General features: G+C 35.5%; 1 long non-coding RNA gene across 1 annotated transcript in view; it reads left to right on the top strand.

Annotated features, from left to right (window-relative positions):
- Window positions 1–26052, top strand: part of LOC126956278 (uncharacterized) — a 71105-nt gene that overhangs the window by 35655 nt on the left and 9398 nt on the right. The window lies entirely within an intron of this gene.

Below are 26052 nucleotides of genomic sequence, written 5' to 3'. Positions count from 1 at the left end.
GAAATCCAATACCAAGAGGCATGCTAAAAACAGTGTCTGGAACAGAATGGCAGGTCTACTGCTAAATATTGTGATAGTGATGGCTTGGGAAAATGGTCATTTGGATGTGACTGCACTCACCAGCACAATGATGCAGGTATTTAAAAAGTACAGAAGTAATGCAGACAAGGGATATTTATATTTATTGGTTGTTATTGTTTTATTGACATCCAAGAGAGTGATAATGGAAGGTTAGGACAGTAGACAAGCAATTCAAAACAAAGTGTGAAGACAAGAGCCTTTTTTTTTGTACCTTAAGTGGAACTTTTATTACCTGCAATGAGAGGGCAGAATAGCAAATTATACTTAGATTTATGCCATTTCAAAATAACTCACAATTCAACTGAGGCAGATCTGTTATGCCAAAGTTGAACCCTGGTGGGAAAAACCTGGAACCCTGACATAGAGAATAGAAACATCTGAATCCTTGAAAATTTTAGTTACCCAGACTACTCTGAACTTACAGATTCTACATCTCACATCTCCTATTATAACCTAGCAATCCCTTTTTGCAGGAAGATACTGTGGAATTCTATCCTTACCTTTTCCATGGACACCAATTTGATAATTAGGGTTAAGTCATAGCATAACCAAATTGATATCATGCCAGGACTAATAAGGAAGAAAGAACTTTACATTAATGGACATGCAAAAATTAGCCACTGGATTTGTGAAAGAGAACATAACATAAAACTGGATCAGCAACATTTTATTCACAGTATATTGTCTCAGGATTTGGAATTTAACATCCCAGCAAGGACCTCAGGGGATGTCTCATAGAAGCCTAGAGAAAGCAAACTTTCATGCTGAGCAAAGTTGAAATGCCCGAACTGATGTGACAGACAGTGAAAGAAGAGATAAAAACGTTCAGGAAAGTTGTCACACTGGAATGGATATATTATGTGATGCCAAAAGAACACTAGATTATGTTCTAAGGGAGGCTCAGAAGACGCAGCATTCATGAAGATTATTGCGAACGTTCTTGTGAGACACTGACATCACTCAAAAGTCTTGGCCAGGGGTTAGTACAGGAGAACCTGCCATAGAGCTTGGCATGTTGATAGCAATGGGGATAATGGCATATCAAAGTAATAGAAGCCCTGTGGCTACTTGTAATGACCCAAATCTGGGAGATTGGTCACAATAACCATAAGGGGTGACAAGGTCCAAGTGATATTCAAGCTGACATTGACTCATAGACAGGTGATAAGATGTTTAACAGAAAAAAAGCATGTCTGAGAACAAAATATGTGAGGTCAACAACGTTCTGCTGAAAATAGGTAATGAAAAGAAAGCAAACATGGATGAACAGGAAGCTAAGGGCAGCCACTTCAGTGGTGTCATGATCTTTAACCCAGTTTCCAAAACTAAGTCAATTTTCAGATCCAGAATACACTGATTGAAGTGCCTAGGTTCCCAACTGAAAGGACTCAGCAATTTAAAAATAATTAAACAGAAAATGGTTTTCCCCAGCACTTCCCCAAAGGGATCTTCAGCTATTTACTCAGATGATACCTTAGGTAATAGAGATGCTAGACATATCAAGATCAATTGAACACAAGCTATGAGTGAGCATCGATACTTGAAGACCTGAAGCGTTTTCATGGCTTCCTTATTCAAGTAGAGGCATACAGGAAACAGGTATTTATTGGAATTAATATAGTTTGGAAACTCATCCCTACTCAAATCTCACGTTGAAATGTAATCCCTAGAGATTGGAGGTGGAGGTGACTGGATCATCACGGTGGATCCCTCATGAATGGCTTGGGCCATCACCTTGGTAATAAGTGAGTTCTCACTCTGAGTTCACATGAGATCTAGTAATGTAACAGTGTGTGGCACCTACCCTCCAATTCTGCTCCTGTTTTTACTATGTGAAGTACCTGCCCCCACTTCGCTATCTACCATGAGTAAAAGCTCTCTGAGGCTTCTCCAGATGTCGAGCAGATGCCAGCACCATGCTTTCTGTATAGTCTGCAGAACAATGACCCAATTAAACCTCTTTTATTTATAAATTACCCAGTCTCAGGTATTTATTGATAGCAATACAATAATGGCCTCATACAGGAGTTATGACTAATGTTTGGTTTAACATTGATCCATTGGTCTGAAGATCCACCTTGTGATTATATTCTCCATGCCCTCAATTTATAATTTCAATTAAAGTATTTGGCAGTTAGATTATACTCCTACTGAGTCCTTGATTTGTATATTAAGGGCTTTGAGGAGAGTGGAGGAGGTCAAGCTTCCAACACTTCCCCCAACTTCACCTTGAAAGTAAATGAACATCACTATTTCATCTCTAGAGGGACACAAGATGGCAGTGTGTTGTGCTACCTTTAAAGATCTAAGTGAGGCATAACGGTGATTCCTGTCATATTTCTGTTTAACCCACTAGTGTGGTCTTACTGTAAATGAAGGGATCCTGGAGAATGACCATAGAATACCACAGTTTCAACCACGTAATGGTTTCAGTCATAGATGCCATAATAAATATGCTTGAGTGGATAAATATGTCTCCAGCTATACAGTATGTGATAATCAGTTTGACAAATGTAAGTCTAATATGGAAAAATGATCAGAAAGTTTTCTTATTTACATGAATTGGACTAATATATATTTGTTATATATGTCAGTCCTACATATATATTACATACATATACATATATTATATATATGTTTTATATATACATACATATTATATATGTTTATATATACATACATATATTATATATGCTTTATATATACATACATATATTTTATATATATATTCAGTTTAATCCAGGGATCTATTAACTGTCATTTCCTCTGTCATAACAGAGACCCCAAAATATCTGAATTATCTAGTCATCCCAGAGAACACCGCATTGACTGTTCCCTCATGCATTTCACTATATTACCTTAGGTTATGTATGGTGAGACCAGATACAGATCAAAACAGATAACTGAAAAAGTTTACAGGTTTGTTATATTCACAGTTCCTGCAAACAACAAGGGGAAGAGGCTTCAGAGTAATACTTTATTATGGATTCTGCAAGAACAAAAGGACAAAGCAGGAAAAGTATGTCTAGGATTGGCTAATGTGAATAATTTCAGTAGCATCTGGAGTATAGGGGCTGTCCTTGGTTGTCTGGTATCTGATTCTGTTGGGGTTATTAGGGATGATGCAGAGTAGCCCACAGTTTGATGGTCTATTGAGGGAAATGGTTGAAGTGTAGACTTAGACACTTAAAAAAGGCAACTTACTGGCCTTTTGCTAGTGCATCAAACCTGGATCAAGATAGAACACACAAAACTATGTTACATCATGATATCATGATGAACAGATCAGGAAGTATACTATGTCTGTATATATCAGTCATGAGCAGTGGCAAATAATGTGGCTAACTGCACAAAAGCCTGAAAGAAAAAGAAATGAAATATCAAAGACAAATAGTTCTTGAATAGAACCATGTACATGACTATATGGTGAAAACACATAGTGTAAATATGTTTATGTTAGATGTTAACTCTCACCAGAAATCATACATTTTTGGAAGAAGCCTTGCACAACCAGAAAGACAAAATAATGTCAATTGACATTGTCCTTTCTCCATCTTCACATGATCTAGAAATGGCATAAGGGGCACATGAATAGAGTAACCAAAATGGCAGATGGAGGCTACACATAGACCCAACAAGATGAGCTGCAACATGGGCTATAAATGTCAAGATCAGGGAGGCTGAGGCAGGAGAATGGCGTGAACCCGGGGGGGCGGAGCTTGCAGTGAGCCGAGATCTAGCTACTGCACTCCAGCCTGGGGCACAGAGCAAGACTCCGTCTCAAAAAAAAGAAAAAAAAAAATGTCAAGATCAATTGACCTGTTACACTTCTGTATCTTTATCCTATCAGCAGCAAAGAACAATGTTGACCTCCCATTGTGTTACTGTTTCCTGAGGAGTTTGCCAAGTCAGATTCTTCTTTACCTGAAGGGCTATCGTCTTCACTGGAGTAAACAATTTTCTGAGTACAAATTTGCCTTTATAGTCTATGTATCATCATCCACCCTCAACATTCAGGGTTATTGAGTGATTAACTCAAATGCCACACAAAATAGTATCTAACCAAAAAACCACACTTTACAGTAAAGGAGGTACAGTTGTGAGCCCATAACAATGGAATCCACTGATTCTACACCATAATGCTCCATTCAAATGCAGCTGGAATGATAATGTTGGAATTGCCTGAAGGCAAAGTGGAGACAATACTCAGTGAAGGTGAGGTACCATTCTCCAGATTTCCTCAACCCTGAATTAGAGCCTATATATGTTGCTTTTTTTTTTTTTTTTTTTTTTTTTTTTTTTTTTTTTTTTTTGAGTAGAAAGAACACAGAAGTCTGATAACCAGTTGGTTTGTAGTGAATGTGACTTTGCTATGTCCTCTAGCAGGACCAGTGTTTGGTAGCAAAAGTGGCCTTACTTGCTGTCATTTCCATGTCTGCAAATAAGGACTCTTCAAAGCTAGAGGGTCTGAACCCTAACTCTTGTGCAGTCTTGCTAATGGACATAGCAAAGTCACATTCACCACAAACTAGTGTTGCCAACTGGACACTTTGTACTCCTTGTGTTTGGGGAAACAAGCAAGAAGAGTAGCCTTCTTTGTGTATGAATAATTGATCCGAATCAGATGGAGGAGGTAGGGCTGCTGTAACACCGCAAGAGCAGGAAGTAAAATGTGTGGGACTGAAGTCACCACTCTGGTGCTTCTTGTTATTACATTACCAGGCTGTGACTATGAATGGAGAAATGTAGCAAAAATAGCCTGAGAAGGGTATGTTTATCAGAGTCTAAACTCTCTAATAGGAATGTTTCAGTCTTACCACCAAGAAGCCAGAGGACCTCATAAAGGTGACAAGCCAAAGGCAGCAAATTTAGAATGCATAGTGCCAAGGGAAATAATGACTACCAGTTGTGACACCAAGAACAATTATAGCAACTGGGGCTAAATGTATCCTATCAATCTCTCTCTTCATTTTCATTTAAGAGGTGCTCACTAGAACTCCAGATGAACTGCCCCCTCTATGTGTATGTAGAAGTTTATTTACATGACATAGGAGTGGAACTGTGGCAACCATGGAGATGCACTCCTTGGGGCTTCCTCAAAGTAGGGCACTTAGCTAACAACATCAAGACTCAGTGCCTTCAGAAGCTTCCTTAGCTTGTGAGATGAGGCCACATTCTTCACAGGTAGCCCAAACCAATCAATGACCCCTGTAACTCTACTTCAGATGTTCTATTTCTCTCCAGTGCAGGACATGTCTGATAGGTGATCTTCATTCTCAGGTTACTCACTGGGTTGACTTTGTCAGCTCGACATTATGGATTGCTGTTGTAGCTGCTCATTCTTTCTTATTTCACTGTTTCTCATGTGTCATACCTGCATCACTGTCTGAAGGATTTCCCCGCCCAATTCTTTGTCTTCTCCTTTTAATCTCTCACTCACATTATCCTCCAGTAAACTGTGCTGACTCAACTCCATTTCAATGTCAGCTTCCCAGAGGACCAACATAACCCATCTCCACAAAACTCATAACTTATGGGAAATAAAGTTTGTCTTAGTCTCAGAGTTAATACATTGTGAAAATGTTGATACTGTGTAATTAGCATTTGTCATATCTACAAATATATCGTAAGCTTTCTCTGGTAAGCAGGGCTAATTTCTCACAAATCATATGAATTGCAATTCTCCAATTTATACCTACACTCCTTTTTTTCTTTTGTGACATAATACAAAACAAGAATTCTTTGTAGACAGCAAACTGTATTACATGACCTCAAATACTAGAGCACTTATTGTAAGTGTTGGCAATAGAAGTTAGATCATAGAGAAAAAGGAGCTCTTGTGTGAATGTGCATCAGAGCATATTTCTGAAATGAATAATCTAAAAGCATTTTAGTGGCAGATTTATGGGAGAGTAATTGAAAAACCTACTCTGGAATTGACCTTTATTCCTGTCAAACTTCTATCTCAAGTCATTCTAATTACGAGTGAGTGTCTTGCAGTCAATTTATCAAGGCTTTATTACTTCACTTTAAAATCAAATTGATTCATCTTGCTCAAAGCACATAGAGTTTCCCAGAAAAAAATAATTTACAAACTGATTCCCCTTAAGGAGAGAGTAAATGAAAGCCAGTAAACTTTCTATTCAGAGAAGAGAGTATTTCAATATTTATTTTCTTCTTTCTATTTATTTTTGTAACTGGACAAAATTTACAATGGAAGAATATTTTGAACAATGAAACAGAGTGTATCCAGATGAGATAAAAGAAAGTTCTGTGAAGCAAATTAACATAGCAACACATTCTTTCTCTATATCCAAATTGCCTTCCTGCCATGACTTGATGGTTTGAAATTTATAATGGATAAAAACATAGAAAACATATTTATGGGCAAAAACAGTTTTATAGAAAATGATGGAAGAAGAAGATTTTGTATATTGCCTTAAATAGAGTGGCATTTACTTTGACAACAGCCTACAATATATCTGTATTTCAGTGCTTTTGTGAAAAACAAGATCTGTAAAGTAAGGATTATTAAATGCACAGACAGAAATCCCTAGCAAGATTTGCATTTTCCCATAGGTAGGTGTGAAGAGCAAAGTTTTATGATTAGCACAGACACAGTCTTACCTAGAGAAACTCTATCATACCTGTAATATTATAGATCAACACCAGAATCCTAACCAAAGAAATGAGGGCAGTTCGCACTTCCATAAAGGGAGTTATGTTCAGATATGAAGTGAGATATTTTACAAAGAAGAAGGGCTGTTGATGGACTGGCTGAAAGCTATTTAAGTTTTTGTCATGTAACTTGTAGAAGTAAACCAAGAGGGGATGAGAATTTCAGTAGAGCCAGACCTCATAACATATGCTAGTGGCTCGGTCATTGCAGTCCTGATTTAAAGACTACCTCCAACATATTAATATTTCAAGTTAGACATCTAATTTAGAATTGCTTTTTCTGCCAGGATGAAAATTTGGCAAGGTCATGAAATAAAATGGGTGAAGTTTCTATTAGAACTTTCTAAAATACTACTACTGACCAAGAAAAATGTAAAACAAACAAAGAGACCAAAACCAGTTACTTTTAATTTTGAAATATTGTCAATAGAAATAAATGACCAAAATTGTTTTTAATTAATCAAAGTATACACTAGGCAGATTCTTATTAGAGCTTTAGATTTTTATCATATTAAATTGTGATACATGTATAACCTTTCCATGTTAGTGTGAAAGGAGGCATAGGAAATAAAATAAATTTTCAAACGTGAGGCTTTTCTCTATTAACTTTGAGTCTGAAATGCTGAAATACAGATTTAAGTACACTTAATCTGATATAACATAGCAGTATTTGAAATATAAAAGAAAGAAAGAAAAGCACTGGATAATGAATACTCCATAAAAAAATTTATTCTTTTGAGGTTGATCTTTGTTTCAACGTTTGCTATTGAAAGGCATGTTTTCAAATATTGGTAATAAAATAGAAAACTCAATGCATAAAGTTCTGCTCTTGTGCAGTTCACTGTATAGTGAGAAACAGTGCTAAATAAAAGACAAAAAGATAACCAAAGGCATGCACTGTAAATCAGCTGATAGTTACTAGAGTGGATAATGGAGCAAGGCCCAGGACCATAGCCAGAGCAAAATTTCTGAGGTAGGAGATGATACTGTCATAGGAGAACACAAACAAATAAACACACAAACAAAATCTTCCACTGTGAAAAATATTTGGAAACTACTAGATTAAACATTAAGTTTTTTCCTTTGTTGTAGGATCTCTTGCAATTATTGAGATGCTAATATATATTTTAACTCCTCATCAGAAGAGAGGCATAGAGTAATGCACTCACTTCTCATAACGATCAGTTTTTCTGGAGCATCTTACAAGGCATATTTTCCTCTTAGGAAGAGAATCTTCCTAGTGGCTCTCAGCTAGTAATTGGTCTCTTGCCAAAAAAAGGGAGACAAATGAGTTTTTCATGTAGAGGAGGCAAAGCGCGGATCATAAAATGCAGGTGAAGTTACATGGAACTGAGTTTAAGTCACTATTGTACAGTAGGAAGTGATTAAAAAAGAAAAAGAAAAAAGTATTAAGTCTGCTCTCACAAGTACTGGATAAGAGGCTAGACTGTTTAATATTTATTATATGGGAAGTAGGACAAATTCAATAACGATGAAAATAAAAAATTCTAACTTGTTATATTCTTGGTACTAGGAGCTATAGGTTGATAAAAATTGTACCTTTTCTTCCTCTCTTGCGTACAGAAATAATTGAGAGATAAGTCACAAAAGTCAGAAAGCGTGGAAGCAAAATATCAACTCTACTGCTGATAGAGGCTGGATGGTAGATTATATAGCTTCAGTAGGCAATCACAATGGGTTTTCTGTTACTTCACCCAGAATTAGCATACCTAGATAGTCATTAAGAAAAAAAGCAAGCGATATCTTGGCCACCTCTGTGGGGTGAATACTGCCCTCAACCATACCACCATATGGCTGAGAACAGATAAAAAGCAAAACAAAAATACATTATCTGCAGGCAGAAACATTTAAAAGAATGTCAGAAAGACTGAGCTGAACTTGTTTTGTCCTTTCTCTTGAACTCATTGATGTGGTAAGTGGCTTTTCCTCCTTTGGTGGCTGTGAGTCACATCAAGAAAAGTCAGAACGTCCCTCCCTGGTGGTTTCTGGCACTTGACTGTGGCAAGTACAGGGGTTGACCACCAGGCAGCCAGCAGTTCACTCAGCAAATCCTTGCTCTGGTAAGACACTCAAAGGGAAATGAAGGCTCTACTGCCACACTCATGAATCAGATAAGCCACCCTTTCCGTCAAAGAGATAGAAAAGAGAAGACATCCACTGTCCTGCAGAGTAGAAATTCCCCCTTTCCTATGACTACATGGAGGCAGAACAGATACATTTTGCTCAAAAGTTGTCTATGGAGCACAAAATGTTGTTTATTTATTTATTTTTTAAATGGCTGAGTGTATTAGGGTTTTCCAGAGAACGAACCAATAGGAGGTCTCTATCATCTCTCGATTAGATGGATAGATGATAGATAGATAGATAGATAGATAGATAGATAGATAGATAGATAGATAGATATAGACAGATAGATAGATAGATGAATTTATATAGATAGAGATCTCTATGTTAGTATAGATCATTCTTGATCTCTATCTCTCTGTCATAACATCTTTGAAGACATAATTGGTTAAGTCAAGTTGAGGGGATTAGGGTGAGCCCTAATCCAACATTCTTACATAAGGATTGGTGTCCTTATACAAAGAAAAAGTGTTGACACAGAGACAGACATGCATGAAGAAAAATGATGCAAAGGAGGGAGAAGATGGCCCTTTATAAGCCAAGAAGAGAGACCAGGAACAGATTGTTTCCTCGTAGCCTCAGAAGGAACCAACACAGTCAAAACCTCAGGTCTGGACATCTAGTCTCTATGACTACGAGACTATAAATTTCTGTTGTTTAAGCCGCTCAGTTTGTAGTGCTTTGTTACAGCAGTTCTAGAAAGCTAAAGCAGATGGTAACAAGCCAGCTTCTGAGGCTGTAGCCAGTCAATGAAATAGCAATTATAGCACTGAAGCAAAGAGAGATAAGGAATTTTAAAATGATAACAGGGTAGAATTTTCCATGACGACAACAACCACAACAACAAAACCAAAATGGAATCAAAGTTTCTTTGCCTAAAACATTTTCCCATTGATTTTGCCTGATAGCTCTAATGATTAAACCGTTCATTTGAAAATTTAATATTTCAGTAAGTTTCATTTTCCTTAATATAATTTATTATATGGCTAACTAGATTCCTAACAAAACAAAAACTGTGTTTTGGTTTATGTCAGTTGGTTTTCATTTGTGATTTTCTATATGCTCATTAAAAAATAAAAAACCCTTTTCAGATGGTGAAAAGTCAGACACACATGAACTGATTTAGCCCTAGGGAGATAGTGGTTCAAATCATAATAACTAACAAGAGGCTCCTTTTGTGAATCAGTCAAACCATCAGTTTCACAGAACTCTATGATAATACTGTAGTGTCATGAAGGTGTTGTATCAGTAGTTCTCTCTGTATTACTCAGGCTTATCCAGAAAAAAATAATAAAGGAATAGCTGTTCTAGGCAACTCATACTTGGGATATTAGTGCATTAATAATTAATTCATCAGATATTTATTAAGCATCTATTAAATACTTGCTAAACTTTGAGCAATTGACTGTTTTTACCTCCATTGTAAACAAAGAGCATTTTGCCACCAAAGAGTGGCCTAGCATTCAAGGAGTCTTATGATCACCTTGTGATGAAGGACATTTTCAAATAAAGAGTAGCAATGTGCACACACCACCTGACTATGCTTTCTCCCATTTGCATGCTGTCAACAGAATCATATTCATTGATTATGAAAACTGAATGCTTAGGAGGGCTTCAAAAATTTTCCATAGTTGCTAACCTTGCTCACTTACTTCTCATCACTGAATATAAACAGATAACTCAGATTAACAAATTGTAAAGACCTTTGAATATGGCAAAAATAAAAAACAACACACAAAAATCAGGACAAAAATAATCCAGAGAAATAAAGAGGTGATATGGAAAAAAGAAGAACATGTAACATAAAATGTAATTAATATAAACAAGAGAATTGAAAGCATACCACATCTGTAACTCAGTAAAAAAAAAAAAAGAAGGTTGCAATAAAAAATAAACATTCAGTAGGCTAGGAGTCTAACAATGCAATTTTGAATATTCAACAGTGAAACAAACAGTAGCAGCAAAGTGCAAGCAGAGGAGCTATGCCTGATTACTAATGTAATGAACTAAATGCCCAAATCATGAGATAATTATGGAACAGAACACACAAAAAAATGTGAGAGGACATTTAAGACTAACAGACGAGAGATGCAAAAGTCTCATTGGCTTTTCATTCATCCCTTAAATATTCTTGATGACCCTTCTAGATGCCAGACATTATTCTAATGGATGCAAAGAGACAATGACTCTTACTATCAGAAAGCTTATATTGTAATGTGAGTAGCCAGACAGTTAACAATAGACACACTAAATCAGTAAACTACACAGAATGTTAGAGAGTGGAAAAGGAAGTAGAACAGATGAAAGGGATTTGCATGTGATAAAATAGGATGTAGTTTGCATTTTAAATAGGGTGGTGTGATAGGTCTCATTTAAAAGGTGACAAGAGCAATATTTGAGTAAAATTTATGGTATTGAGAGACTTGAGAGATATAGCCATGTGGCTATATAAGGATAAATTTTTTTTTCCAATTTCATTGAAGAATATAAAAAAATAATAATGAGGATATATTTCTTTGAGCTGAGATATAATCTTCTGTTTAAAAAAATCAATCTCATATCAAATAGTATCAATAGGAGAAAAACAAAGCCCATACCCAATTACACATTGATGATACAGAAAAAAATGAATAAAAATCAAAATTCTGATAATCATGAAAGAAAAATATCAGTTCGCTTATAAAACAATATGAATCAAATTGGCATCACAATTCTGTAGCATTGGTTTCTAGGAGATATACGCACAATAAAATCAGTGAGAATGCAAAAAACATCATATGTGCAAATTATAAGACTCTTTAAAAATCAGATATAATAGCACAAATTAAATACATATATATACATTTTGAGGCAGTCTTGCTGTGTTGCCCAGGATGGACTGCAGTGGCTCAACCAAAGCTGACTGCAGGCTCAAATTACCCTCCTGTCTCAGCATCTTGAGCAGCTGAGACTATAGGCCAAGCACACATCAACATGCCTGGCTAATTTATGTTTTATAGAGATGAGGTCTTGTTATGTTGCTCAGGTTGGTTGTGAATTCCTGGCATCAAGCAATCCTCCCATCTCAGCCTCTGCAAGTGCTGGAATTACAGGCATGAACCATGGTTCTAGACCTAAAGATAATTTTAACACATGTGATGGAAGTGAGAAGGTTAAAAACTACAAGTACATCAAAAAAAGTATGTATACATTTATTAACGAAAAACAGAATGAACTCATGAACTCATAAAATTTAGGTAATTGTGACAATTAAAGGAATTATTAACACTTAGATGTAATTCTTGAGTCAAACTCCGCAGGTAATCAGCTCGGCTTTATCACTTACTAGCTGTATAAACACTATATCCTTTTGTGCATCAGTTTTATTTACAGATGAGAATAATAATAGTCCATGACAATTGGTGTGTGCATTAAATTAGATAATATATGTAAGGCATTTAGGATAGTGTCTGTTGAGCTATATGTGCTATGTGTGTGAATGCTCTGTCTCCTATTCTCCCTCATTCTTCTGTTCCATCCTTTATTTCCTTCTCATGCTTCTCTTCCTTCTCTGTGTTTCATATCTTTTTTTCTTTCCTTCCCCTTCTCCTTTTTCTTGGCTCACACAAAGAGTGAGAAAAAAGGAAAATCTGAGCATGTTCAATTTATCTTCTCAAAATCACCACTCAAAATATTGCTTCCTCGTGCCTTGCAGAAGAATAAGGAAGGGAAACACAATGAAGCCGAAAATAATCACTCATCAATATTCCTTTAGAGGAAGTTGAGTGGAAATTCCATACTGAACATAAGAGCTGAATAAATGTCCTTAGCTAATGAACATCTCAGTAAATGCCTAGATAAAAGTTGATGTAATTCAACATTTTATATTAGGATATGGGGTGTATATGTGTACATGAGCATTTGTGTATATAATTATGTACTTTGTCTATCTAAGAAAATTAACCAAATATTGAAACTATTGATTTAGTAAATTGACTAAATGCAAGAATAATAAAATCTATCAAATTAAACAAAATTTCTATTCTTTCACTTCTCTTTCCCTACTTTAGAAATACCTCCAAAACAGAATGTAAGCTCTCTTATTATAATGTGAAGAAAATATGCAGATAGGTAGGTAGTAGTATGGAAAATAATAGAGATAGACAGATAGATAGATACCAGATTTACTGCTGATAATCTTTTTATCCTGCCTGTTCAGTATGTATGTTTTCTGTAAAGTTTTTTTTTTTTAACTCCAATGGAGAAGATAAGTTACTTATATGAAATAAACAAAGAAAATTTTCTGCCGTACTTCCTCTATTGTGCATCAACTTTTACATATTTGATAGAGAATTGAAACTAAATATCATATTTCATTTTGTTACTTGAGATCTTGCCTCCTGTGTTATACATTTATGTTATATATCTGAATGCCAATAAGTAGATAAAACTCTAGTATTAAGGGAAAATGATAAAATAAACTTTGTAGGAGTTCATTTTTAATTTACCCACTGGAATTGAACTAAGATATCTGCCCAAAAGGAACCATGATAATTTTATGATGTGACCCTGAGAAGGAAGAAGGATTTTCTTAAAAATTATACATGTAGAGGAATGAATTATGTATGATCAAAATATTATTGGTATTTTTTTCTAAACCAACTTCTATTGAGAGTCATAGATATGTACTGAAATTTTATACATATTTATTGAAATAAAAATTTCCCTCTCAAGTTAAACTTCTACAAACTCAAAATGTGGTAGGGATGGTAATGTAATTTAGGATTATGCTTTGCCAACTGACATTATTTGTGATTAATTTCATAAAATATATTGAATTTATCTTTTACACTATTAAAAATCGTCATTTTTTTATATGGATAATTCCATTTGACGTTGAAGAGATGGGATGGTGACCTTCCAGGGACAGAGTATTATTATACTTTCAAAGGACTGGATAGATTATTCTTAATTTTTTAATCTAACAATATACTTACTACATGATGCTGTGGAAGATAAATGTAGCTCAGGAATATATAAATAAATTAATCAATTAATTTTGCATAGTCACAGCATTTAAAGTGTTGTGCCTGAAAGAGTTTTAGTGTTATTTTTGCATAATAACCTAATCCTATTCAAAGATCATAATTTTCTAAAGGATCCTGAATCTTAATAGTAAACCAAATCTTATCACCTCCCTCTCAACAAAACCTATCATCTAAAGGTAACGTGAAAAGACATACCAACTGGCATACTAATTAGGCTTATCTGGCTTGTTGTACTGGTTGAACATATTTTCAAATGCCTGTATGCCATGAATACATTATAAAATAAATTTATTGATTTCATTTTTATAGTTTTTAGGGTTCATTATTTGTAAACATTCATATAAAATGGATACTGATAATTGTTTTCATGTTGTCATTTATCTTTTCCATTATTTTGCAGAATATTTTATTTTATGTACTAAATTCATTGTTGTATGAATATATATATATATATATATAGTTGTTTTGCTCAGATTGTCTTGTCATATGCAAGAATGTATGTAGGAAAAACCCAAATCTTAATTTAATATTTTAATACTCTCACTATTTACATCTGAAGTGATGATCTATTTAGAAATCAATTTTATGAGCATTAAGTTTTGAGTTTGGGGAATCTACCCATTTCTCCCAACATTTGCTTGAAATGCATACCAATTTTAGTAGTCATTGCTATCAAATCTATGACTTCACATGTGTAAATTAAAGAGAGCTTTCAAATGCTGATATCTAAGCTGTGCCACAAAATGATTAATTCAGAATCTTATAGAGCAAGGTACAGATACCAGGAATTTTTGAAGCCCAAGTAATTCAATATACAGCCACATTTGAGAGTCAGTGCTGAGAAGTGCCTGTAAATATTGTGTATTCATTTTCAGCACCATGAAGTGAAAACCATCTAAACATAATGACCATTCAACACTTTCGCACAAATTCTTTTTTTCTTTCCTTTATATGATTTTTGTTTTACATACTATTTTTTACACATTACCAAGATCACACACATTTAGATGTGTAATGTGTATTAAACAATATTGTTTATTAAATGTGTATTAAACAATATTTATGTATTTAATGTGTATTAAACAATATTGTTTGATATAACACACCTAACTGTGTGCTATAGTATGTAATACCCAGAGGTGCTAAAAGTTTGAGTAGTTATCAACCTTGGCAGCATATTGGAATTATGCCAGGAGTGTTTACAATCTCAGATATTCAGGTGATTGTGTTGCATAGCAAGACTAAAAACTCTCCTTTGATCTATACTAATGCTTACCACCTGTGCTATGTCATTTTTTTAATCCATTACAACAAACAACTAAGCTTTCTATTTTTATTTTATTGGCTGGATTTAAACTTCAAGCAATTGTTTTGCTAAGAACATTTAATTACTATACATTTATCGGGTGCAAATTGATACGCCAAGAAATATGGCCAGATTAAAGAATCTTTGGATGTTTCAGTTTTAAAGAATCTACTTCATGTGGCTTTGTAGATACTGATCCATAGTATTCTAGCACTTAACTTTGCATGGTACAATTTTAAGCCAATCATTTTTTGTTTGTTTGTTTAGGTGACTTTTTAGGGGAGGGTGCATATCTGACCCATTGTGTCATTTCTCACCTTCTTCTCCATTATTCAGTAACTTCACTAAAATACAACTTGGTGTTAATTATTTTATTTTTATTTATTTGATTAGCTTTTAGTGATGGGGTCTTGCTCTGTCTCCCAGGCTGCAGTGTGGTGTTGCCATCAAAGCTCACTATAGCCTCAAACTCCTGGGCTCAAATGATTGTCCCACCTCAGAATCCCAAATGGTTGGGACTACAGGTGCATGTCACCACCCGACTAATTGTTTAACTTTTGTAAAGACAAGGATCTCTCTATGTTGCCCAGGATGGTCTCAAACTCCTGGGCTCAAGTGATCTTCCCACTTTGGCCTTCTAAAGTGCTGGGATTACAGGTGTGAGCCACAGTGACCAGCTGCTAGCTATTTTTTAATCCCTCAGCTCTGTCATGCCCTCAGATAGTATGTTTTTATTAACAGGGCATCCTGTCTTAAAACTATATTTCTGTTTCATGTGCTTCATCCTTACAGTATTTAATTCAAGAGAAACGATTATGGAGATGTTCACAGTTTCCTTTTTTTTTTTTTTTTTTTTTGCTTTAAAATGATTTCATTTTAATTGAGATGTATTTAAGTTGACTAAGTTTTCTAATCATACTCCTCCCTACTTTCAGCAATTCCTATTTAACTTTTTTAATTCTCCAGTGCAGCTTTCATTTTCATAATTTTTTTTAGTTTTCCTTTCCTGAGTGCTGCCGTTTTTTATTCTATTTTTTAAGACAATATTTCTTGTGTATCCAAGCTCTTGTTTTCAAAAGCTCGGTATCTTCTTCAAAACTGTTAAGCTCATGGATAAGTGCTGTGTTAAAATTTTCTTCTGTTTCATTACATAATTTTCACGATTTTCATTTTCATCTGCAAGTATGTTTGTGTTTCTTTTCCTGTTTTCTTTCTTTTTTTTCTTTTTTTTGGTAGTATCAGTACATATGCTCTATTCTGATTTCTTTATAATTTTTACCTGTTTTGCTGGAAGGACTTATGCATAGTTGCAGTATTTACTAAATAATTGTGGAGGTGACATGAGTTATAAGAAAGCTGGGGAGGCATCCATTTCATTTTATATACCTGGTTTTGGAATATTTTCTCATTCAATTTATTCAACAAATAGGTACGTATTGAACAATGTATTAGTTTGCTAGTGCTACTGCAATAAACTACCATACAATGGGTGGTTTACATTACAAAAATTTATTGTCTCATGGTTTTAGTGAGTAGAAGTCCAAAATGAAGGAGACAGCAGAATCGGTTCCTGCTGAAGACTGTGAGGGAAGAATCTGTCTCAAGCCCTCTCTTCTCAACTTGTAGGTAGCTATCTTCTCCTTACGTCTCTTATATCATCTGTTCCTATGCACAACTCTTTGTTCACATTCTCCCTTTTTATAAGGACATTAGGCATATTAGATTAAGCCTGATCTAATAGCCTCATTTTAACTTGATTACTGCTCTAAAGACCTTATCTCTAAACAACATCACATTCTATGGTCCTGGGGCCTAATAATTCAACCTACTCATTTTTGGGGGTTACAAAATTCAACTCATAACAAGCAATGACTTATTTCAGACTCTCTTTAATATTCTTGAGTTCCAACAAAGAGAAACAACCATAAGAAAAAAAAAGGAAAACAAAAACCCTACTTTCCTGGATCTTACTTCAACTTGGGGGAAAGGAAAATAAACAAATAAATTAATGTATATAAAACAGATCAGCTACTGTTAATAAAGAAACATAAAGCCAAAATGTATATATATGGATGGGGGTGCTGTTTTGTATTGATGTTCAAATAAATTAATGTATATAAAACAGATCAGCTACTGTTAATAAAGAAACATAAAGCCAAAATGTATATATATGGATGGGGGTGCTGTTTTGTATCGATGTTCTGGAAAATTCTTTCTGATAAAGTATCACTGAGTATGCTATCTAACCATACCATGAGAAATAGCCACAGATATTTAAGGTGGAATTCCATCATAGGCAGAAGAATAGACAGAGAGGTTCTGAAAGAAGAATCATTATTGTCTATAAAGAATATCAAAGGCTTCTCTTTTGCAAGTCTGGAACGAGTAAGATGAGACTGATACAAGAGAATTTCTTACTGGTTAAAGGAAGCCAGATCTTGCAGTACCATGTTGGCCATGGTGACTTATTTAGTTTTCATTCTAAATGAAATGGGAAACCATTGCAAATTTGGGTAAAGAAAGAAGATAAATAATGTGACTTACATCTAAAAATATTTCTTTTACTCTGGGATAGTCAAATAACTAACCAGAACAAAGGTGAAAGATAGGACACCAATTAGAAGGTTTCTGCAGTAGTCCAGTTGAGAGATGATGGTTGTTTGGTTTCATAGAATAGTGGTCCAGCTTTTGAGTATAAATCAAACTGTAGATATATTTATAAGTTAGAGCCATTGGTATTTTCTCTTACATCGATTTGCAGAAATAAGTGAAAGATGACTCAAAGAGATTAGACTAAAAGAGTTGTCAATCAGATGGTTATTATTGAAATATAACAGGCAGGAAACAGGGGCTGGTTTGGGTGAGGAAATCATGTGTCTAGTATTTGGAAATGTTAAATTTGGGATGCCTGTTTTAGCTATACAAGACAGCTTGCAGATTTACACCCTGGTTTAATGAGTCCGGATTTTAGGAGAGAAAATTCTGTGTACTAAATGACTTGAGGAAATCAATTCAGAGAAGACAAAATTCAACATGAATCATTAGTTTTAAACTAGTGTACATTTTAACAGATTGCCAAACTTCACCTCTAAAGTTTCTTAAATATGCTAAAGTTTGAGAAGCACTGGTCTAGACAATTTTCACCAAACATTCTGTAGCCACAATAACCTCTTGAGTGTTTTGTTGACATTTAATAGTTTTGTATATCTAATTTTTTTGTAATGTATTTTTCTATCTAGAATCTCTCATTGTAAGTACTTCCAAATTATTCTCTCATCTTCTGATAGTAGTATTTTGTTTCAATGTGCAGTTCAAGAAACATTAGAAATATTTGGAATAAAACTTTTATGCCAATGTAAATAACTTATTATATTCATTTAAATAATTATATAAAGTAACCATATATCCTAGTAATTGATGCTTTTTATTTACAGACTGTATCCCAAATAGGAGCTATATCATTTTACAATCTTCATAGTATCAGAGATCATCCTTAATAGAAAGCATGAAATATATAATTTTTAAATTAGCATGCAGTTTGTTATGTTACAAAAACTTCAAATATTGTTAAAACTCAAACATACTTCCAACCATAAAAAAATAGTGCTTGATAGTCATATTAGTCAGTTTTCACACTGCTAATAAAGACACGCCTGAGACTGGGCAATTTACAAAAGAAAGATGCACATTGGACTTAAAGTTCCACATGGCTAGGGAAGCCTCACAATCATGGTGGAAGGCAGAGGAGCAAGTCACATCTTATGTGGATAGCAGCAGGCAAAGAGAGAGCTTATGCAGAGAAACTTCCGTTTTTAAAACCATCAGATCTCATAAAACCAATTCACTATCATTAGAACAGCATGAGAAAGACCTGTCCCCATGACTCAGTCATCTCTCACTGGGTCCCTCCCACAAAACATGGGGATTATGGAAGTTATGAGATGAGATTTGGGTGGGCACACAGAGCCAAACCACATCGTTCTGACCCTGGCACCTGCAAAATCTCATATCTTCACATTTCAAAACCAATCATGCCTTCCCAATAGTCCCCTAAAGTCTCAACTCATTCCAGCATTAATTCAAAGGTCCACAGTCCAAAGCCTCATCCAAGACAAGGCAAGTCCCTTCTGCCTATGAGCCTGTAAAATCAAAAGAAAGTTAATTATTTCCTAGACACAATGGGTGTACAGGCATTGGGTAAATACAGCCATTCCAATTTGGAGAAATTGGCCAAAACAAAGGGGCTACAGGTCCCATGCAAGTCTGAAATCCAGCAGGGCAGTCAAACCTTGAAACTCCAAAATGATCTCCTTTGATTCCCTGTCTTACATCCAGGTCACACTGATGCAAGAGGTAGGTTCCCATAGTCTTGGGCAGCCCTGCCCCTGTGCGTTTGCAGGGTACAACTCTCCTCCCCGTTGCCTTCATTGGCTGACATTGAGTGCCTGTGGCTTTTCCAGGTGCATGGTGCAAGCTGTTGGTGGATCTACCATTCTGGGGTCTGGAAGACTGTGGCTGTCTTCTCACAGCTCCACTAGGAAGTGCCCAAGAGGGACTCTGTGTGGAGGCTCCCATCCCATATTTCCCTTCTGCACTGCCCTAATAGAGGTTTTGCATGAGGACCCTGCCCCTACAGCAAACTTCTGCCTTGGCATTTAGGCATTTCCATGCATCTTCTGAAATCTAGGCAGAGGTTCCCAAATTTCAATTCTTGACTTCTGTGCACTCTGCAGGCTCAATACCACATAGAAGCTGCCAAGACTTGAGGCTTGCATGTTCTGAATCCACAGACTGAGCTCTGTGTTGGTCTCTTTTAGCCATGGCTAGAGTGGCTTGGATACAGGGCTCAAAGTCCCTAGGCTGCACACAGCACAGAGACCCTGGGCCCAGCCCATGAAACCACTTTTTCTGGATAGCACTCTGGGCCTGTAATGCGAAGGGCTGCCGCAAAGGTCTCTGACATGCCCTGGAGACATTTTCCGCATGTTCTTGGTGGTTAACATTCAGCTCCTTGTTACTTATGCAAATTTATGTAGTTGGCTTGAATTTCTCCTCAGAAAATGGGTTTTTCTTTTCTATTGGAATGTCAGTCTGCAAATTTTCCAACATTTTATGCTCTGTTTCTCCTTTGAAACTGAATGCCTTTAACAGCACCCAAGTCACCTCTTGAATGCTTTGCTTCATAAAAATTTCTTCCACTGGATACCCTGAATCAGCCCTCTCAAGTTCAAAGTTCCACAAATGGCTAAAGCAGGGGCAAAATGTGCCCAATCTCTTTGCTAAAACATAACAAGAGTCACCTTTGTTCCAGTTCCCAACAAGTTCCTCATCTCCATTTAAGATCCACCTCAGCCTGGATTTCATTGTCTATATCACTATTGGCATTTTGGTCAAAGCCATTCAACAAGTCTCTAGGAAGTTCCAAACTTTCCCATATTTTCCTGTCTTCTTTTGAGCCCTCGAAACGATTCCAACCTCTGCCTGTTACCCAGTTCCAAAGTTGCTTCAACATTTTTGGGTATCTTTTCAGCAACACCCCACTCCTGGTACCACTTTACTGTATTAGTCAGTTTTCATGCTGCTAATAAAGACATACCTGAGACTGGCCAATTTACATAAGAAAGAGGTTTATTGGACTTACAGTTCCACAGGGCTAGGGAGGCCTCATAATCACAGCAGAAGGCAAAGAGAAGCAATCACATATTACATGGATGGCAGCAGGCAAAGACAGAGCTTGTGCAGAGAAACTTCCATTTTTAAAACCATCAGATCTCATGAGGCATTTCACTATCACAAGAACAGCACAGGAAAGACCCACCCCATGATTCAATAATCTCTCACTGGGTCCCTCCCACAATGCATGGGAATTATGAGAGATACAAGATGAGATTTGTGGGGGGACATAGAGCCAAACCATATCAAGAATATTTTTTGTATATTCTGAACATCTCGATATGGAAAAGTGAAGAGATTTGGGGAAAATAATGTAAACAAATATTTACTGGTAAATCCACGATGAATATCTAAATGTTTTGATTCTTATTATATTTATTAATACTTGAAGTACAACAGAACTCACAAACTCTAAAATAAGTATGGCCAAAAGTAGCTGGTTAGCTCTATGAGAAAATCTTCTATTTTTGCTTAGAGTTTTGTCCATAGGGACTGGAATCATACCTTGCCCATAGTATAAATGACATCGAGAACTGAGTGAATTCAAGATGCTCTTATATGAAACTATAGCACAAAATGAAATCTGTATCATATAATGCTTCCCTCCTCTACTCCCATCTCTACACTCAAAGGAAGTTTATATTGAAATTTGAATAAAAAGATTCCTGGAGGATCCGAGCAGAAGCACAATCAGTAATAATGAGTAACACAGTTATTCACTAGTTTCTAAAATGTGCAGACAATCCTGTGTCACTGGATGAAGGGTGGAGAGTTTTACTTATTGACCATTACATCCTGAAAGGCACTGAATAATTCACAGATAAAGAGATTTAATTATTTCGTATGTTTCTGGAGGACAGATGTCACCACCTCAGTTGGATGTAATTGGGAGTCTGTTTGAAGGCCTAAATGTTGAGGTCAAGGAGAAAATGTTTCTGGACTTAGAAGTCCCTTTTCATTCCTTCTGATTAATTCTACTAGAGGAGATGAATATTCCCTAGAGGAACTGACTTGCCTCATATCAACACTGGCCTCGATGCTTTTTCCTTTTCCTAAATGATCAAATGACCATATATATTAAGAAGTTATTAGTCTGACATTGTTTCTCAAAAGTAGAAATTATCTTAAATTAATGCAAATAAATAAGTTTGCTACATCAATGGAGTGAATAATATGAATGGTATTGTCACATTGTGTCCCTCTGGATAGTTACAAGAATATAGGACAGCTTGAGTTTCAAATAGTGGTCCACCCAATTGCCTTCCAGGACTTTATCCAACCACCTACACAAATATAACTGGATTTACAGCAGATCTAATTGCTGAAATTTTTAAGGAACTTTTTAAAAACTTCCACAAATGTCTGGGTTAGAGCAGAATATACATATGCAGAACACATTGTTGGCAATTTTCCAATGTGGAAGTTAAATTGTTTGACTGTTACGAAAACAGTTTCTGTGAAATTTTCAGACTCATTTGAATTATTTCTCCTTACAGGATGACTCTTTTGAGACTTTTGTCACGTCCTTCCTTGACTGAAGAAAAAGAGATTAAGCCATTATTTTCATTATTTTCCTCATTTATACAACGAGATAGAAATACTGTCAGAACTGCCCTGAGATTGCACTTGTGAAAAAAAAATTAGATCAGATACAAAAAAAAAGGTGTTTGTAGCTTTATAAAAACAAGTCTTTAATAATTCTGAAGGGATCATTTGAACTTCCTGGCTTAGAAAACTGCAGCTTTAATTTTCTTCCAGGGCACTTCAAGCTGAAATTTATAATTCTTAAATCTTAAACGGAATTTTTTTTTTTTTTTTTTTTTTTTTTTTTTTTTTTTTTTTTGAGACGGAGTCTCACTCTGTCGCCCAGGCTGGAGTGCAGTGGCCGGATCTCAGCTCACTAGCTCACTGCAAGCTCCGCCTCCCGGGTTTACGCCATTCTCCTGCCTCAGCCTCCCGAGTAGCTGGGACTACAGGCGCCCGCCACCTCGCCCGGCTAGTTTTTTGATTTTTTTTTTAGTAGAGACGGGGTTTCACCGTGTTAGCCAGGATGGTCTTGATCTCCTGACCTCGTGATCCGCCCGTCTCGGCCTCCCAAAGTGCTGGGATTACAGGCTTGAGCCACCGTGCCATGATACTACCTGCAATTTTTCTAATTAAAAACAACCAGATTCACATGCTCTGAACTTGGAAAATGAATTTGTTACATGACTTGTGGCAGCAAGAGATGCACAGTGCTGCATAAACAGTGGGGAGTTGGTGTATTCCCAAAGTTTTTCATTTATTGGGTTTTACTTTCCATAGTTTAATGTATGAAATAAAGGAAATTGTAGTAGGTAAATAAAATCAAAGTCTCTAGAGAAAGAAAATTATAGATTTTTAATCTGGCTGCACAACTAATGATCTCTATGACTGTGTGTCTCAGTTTGCTTATTTTGAAAATGAGGATGTTCATTTCACATTGTAGTTTGGACGATTAATTGTGATTACTGCATATAATGCACTCAGCACAGTATGTGCTCAAAAATAAAGTATCATAAGGCCTAAAATATCCAAATAATCAAGTTATATTTGTCAGAGTTCTTTCATTCATAGGTCATTTAAATCAAATTCAGAATAGTTAAACAAACAAACAATACAATACAATACAATAAGTATTCATATACAGAGATTTGACTGGTGGGACTTTAGGAGTACAGATCATGCCAGCACGATTTTATTCTATTCATCCCTCACTTGGGTCTTTGTAGCTGTTGGCTTTATTTTCAGTAAAGATATCTCTATATTATAGTAAACTTCTTGGTCATTTGTTCAGGCTTATTTGTTTCTCAGAAATTTTAGAGCACAGAACTCCCCAATGTCTAGAAAAATTCTGAATAAGAGCTTTGGTTGGCCTGACTGTGTCAGGTCTCGAACCTAAACCATCACAATGGCCAGGAAATGGCTGTTCTCTGATCTGCTTCATGAGACCCTGTGCTTCACGTTATGTCAGGAGAGAATCAGGTAAGCTTCTTTAAACCACACAGGAGAGATTCTGTTATCAGGAGATGGGATGGTTAAGCAGGTAGGAAAGAAAACAAAATCTAGCTAGTTCTCTATTTATTTATCTATCTCTATTTATCTGTCCACAAATCCTAGGCTTCTCTTCCAATTGCCGTCAATCATTTTGGAGTCATCAATAACTTAAGAGTTTTTAAAAGGGGTACTGAGAACAAAATATGATCAACTTCGATGCTCTATTGGTAGATAAATGCAATATGCTAAACAAGAAAATATTAAAACACAGAAAAGTACCTAACCACATATTCCATTACCTGTGAGAATGATAATGTCACACAACTAACGTAACTTTGGGAAACTTAACTGGTAACATGACAGTAAAAAGGACAAGATAACAGCTTTGTAAATTAATTTCGTCCTCAGGTAAGTCCTAAAAGTGTCTAGCAGAGCCCCAGGTATCTGCAGACCCCACATTCAAAAAGCCTGCTCGAGCCCATCATGTCACCATATATGGGAAATACACAAGAAACCTCTCCCTCCCCTCCAAAAATACAGCCACTTCTGTGGATAAGGTGGAACTTACTCGCTCTACTCTAGCCAACCCTAGCAGTTTTAATTGTTATAATGCCACCGAGATAATCTTTATAGCCTTCAAATTTAAAAGTCATAGACTTATTCAGCATATTTAACTACTTTCTATTTCTGTACATAGTGGATCAAATCCACTTTGTATTATATAATTTTTTTTTATTTACTATTTGGGCCTTTCCTCTTCTTTCATATCTTCATTGCATTCTGTATTTGAACAATACTAAAGAAAATGATCAGAAAAATGCGCTCAAAGACCTTTACTTGAAACCATGCTCTGGCATCTCCTATAATTCATTTCACTATTTCTCACCATAAAGTTCACTCTAACAAAACTTTTCAATTTATGGTATTTTATCTGTATCCAGGAGATGGGTTTACTTACAATTTATATATGTCCCTTGATACTTTCAACATGGATTCAAATTCCCAATTAAACTTAAAAAACATCAGGGGAATAAACTCAAAGGATATTTGTCTTGAAAGATTGCCCTAGAATTCTGCAAACGACCACACAATTTGTAACTGGGATCACTAATTAAATGTGAAATATATGCATGTCCATTTGGATGATTAAGATTGTAACTGTAGGACCTCACTTACAAATCCAATTCTACATAGTTTCTTTTACATTTCAAATTAAGAGAAACAATTCTATTTTTAGATTTGTGTCATAAAACTTCAATATTTTCATTTCTAAATTTCAATGGAAATATTTATGATTTGAGTCTGCATCTGCACACAAAAATCTATAAGTTTGTAAACTGAATATGTGATATAAAATTTCTTATATTTGTAAAAATTTGAATTATGTCTCATATAGCTCAAGTGCTTTGTAATAAATTATATGACACAGTCTTTAAATGTACATAATGGAACATATAATACAGAAAAATCTATTTGAAAGTTTTTCTTAAAAATTAATGTTAATGAGAAGGCAACATTTATTTATTTATTCATTTATTTTGAGACAAGGTTCTGCTCTGTCATCCAGGCTGGAGTGCAGTGAGTGACATGATCATAGCTCATTGCAGCCTCTACCTCCTATGCTCAAGAAATCTTCCTACTTCAGCCTCCCAAGTAGCTGGGACTAGAAGCACGTGCCACAATGCCCAGCTAATTTTTGTATTTTTGGTGAAGACAGTTTTGCCATGTTGCCCAGACTTGTCTCAAATTCCTGGACTCAAGCTATCTTCCTGTCTCTACTTCCCAAAGTGCTGAGATTATAAGCATAAGCCACTGTCCTTGGACAAAAAACAAACAAACAAACAAGAAACAAAACAAAACAAAAAAACAACAAAAAATGTATTTCTAATTGTTGTAGTAATTAAAGGAGCTATGTACATGTAAAGCACTCAGAAAAGTGCCTCAAACTTAAGTAGTATATATGTTGGCCACTGATATTAAAGTAAATATTGGAACAATTTTAGGATTCTTAATTACTTGAAAAATAATAAACAAACTACATTTTACTTTAATTTTTATGAGTATAATTCAGATGAATGAGCTACATTAGTAGTTAAAATAGATAATAAGTGGAGGCATGGAAATATT

The sequence above is a fragment of the Macaca thibetana genome, chromosome 6, assembly GCF_024542745.1.
Source record: "Macaca thibetana thibetana isolate TM-01 chromosome 6, ASM2454274v1, whole genome shotgun sequence".
Lineage (NCBI taxonomy): Eukaryota > Metazoa > Chordata > Mammalia > Primates > Cercopithecidae > Macaca > Macaca thibetana.
The sequence above is the reverse complement of the archived record's forward strand: the minus strand, read 5'-3'. Positions and strand labels throughout refer to the sequence as shown.